The 1780-nt window shown below is 36.5% G+C and overlaps 1 pseudogene; it reads right to left on the minus strand.

Moving 5' to 3' along the window:
* Window positions 1-861: 861 nt before the first annotated feature.
* LOC105309615 lies at window positions 862-1778 on the minus strand (annotated as a pseudogene).
* Window positions 1779-1780: the final 2 nt, after the last annotated feature.

Genomic DNA, 1780 nt, shown 5'->3' on the forward strand with positions numbered 1-1780 from the left:
GGCATTCAACTGATTAGATGAGGCCCACCATAGTATGGTGATTCCAGTTATTATTATGCAACCAGTAAGGTTCAAAAGACCTTCAATAAACTGTGCCTTGGTTTATCATGTATAACTTATCATGTGTAACTGAGAAAGGGTCCCAGGAGTTGTGCCTGAGATTTTTTGTATCTCTCTATGTTTATCAGCTGTATCAGTTTCTTTCTCTTGCTGTACTCTACCTTGACTTACTTAAAGCCTAAATTGAGTATACTCTGTGAAGTCTCATGAATCTTTTCCGATATCTGACTCTATGTTGCATTTGCTATTTCAAAATTTATAAAAATTTATAAAAATGGAGTACAAAACGATGCTTATGACATCTTACTGACTATTTTCTTCCCTGTAGTTACACGATTTAGGAAGCCAACTCTACCATGGAAGAAATAAGATCTGTGATTGATTTTTGATTAGTGCTCCTGTAATGCACACCTTATAGCATTGTCTAGTCGGTTCCACTACAGTTATGATAGTTCTTGACAGCATAACACTCCTCTATCATAATCAATGAATTTTGTATAAAGAGACTATTTAATAGTACTTGAATTGCATTAAGTTTTTTTCCTTGAACTATAATTTTAGTATCCATTACATAAATAAATGACATCTATTTATTTAAAAATAAAATTTTTATTTAATCTAAGGACAAATATTTACTATGTAAATTTATCTCCAATGTGATGCTGTACGTAAGTGAACGAACATTGTGGTAAAGCATTTACTCCATAAAAGCTTAAAACACTCCCCTTTTTTAAGAATGGAAAGGATAAAAAAGTGAAAAGGAAAATATTTGAAGACTATTTCCAAATAAAATGTTCTAAATCAAACTTCCTTAAAAAGGAAGATTGTCACCACCCGATCTCTGATCTGCTTGGTCCTCACCTCATCAACAATGGGATAAAGAGCAGGAGGAATAATCACATATAAATTTGCCAGGGGATGTGAATATACTGTGGAATATTGTGGCCAAATCAAAGTGTCATAAAGGAGAAAAGGGCTGGAGTAAAGAAAGCTAAGATGACACATACATGGGAACCACAGGTATTGAGAGCTTTGAGCCTGGCCTCCCAGGATAGGAGTCTGAAGACAGCATGTAGAATCTTCGCATAAGAGATAGCAATCAAAATAACATCCAAAAGTATCATAGAGATAAAGATTAATCCAAATATTATATTGACCTTTATGCTAACACAGGCCAGACAGACAATGCCCATGTGCTCGCAGTAGGTATGGGACATAATATTATGTCCACAGAATGAAAGCCTTAGAAGGAGAAATACAAGTGGAAAAACCAAAACAAAATTTTTCAAAATTTCTACTCCAGCAATAATACAAATAGTTCTGTTGTTGAGAATTGTGTTGTATCAAAGTGGGTGGCAAATGGCCACATAGCGATTAAAAGCCATGGCTATAAGCATGAATGTTTCAAAGCCCGTAAACAGGTGTATGAAGAACATTTGGGCTAAGCATCCCTCAAAGGCAATCTCACTGAGACCAAACCAGAAGATGCTCAACATTTTGGGAATGGTGGCAATTGACAAGCCCAGATCAGTGAGAGCCAGCATGGCCAATAAGTAGAACATGGGCTTGTGAAGGCTGTGCTCAGTCTGAATCACAAAGAGGATGATGACATTCCCTAGGAGGGCAATCAAGTAAACTGTACCAAATGGGAAGCCAAGCCAGAGTTGCATATTTTCCAGTCCTGGGATTCCCAACAGCAGGAAGGATGAAGGGTGAATAT

This window comes from Pteropus vampyrus, unplaced genomic scaffold (genome assembly GCF_000151845.1).
Source record: "Pteropus vampyrus isolate Shadow unplaced genomic scaffold, Pvam_2.0 Scaffold802, whole genome shotgun sequence".
NCBI lineage: Eukaryota > Metazoa > Chordata > Mammalia > Chiroptera > Pteropodidae > Pteropus > Pteropus vampyrus.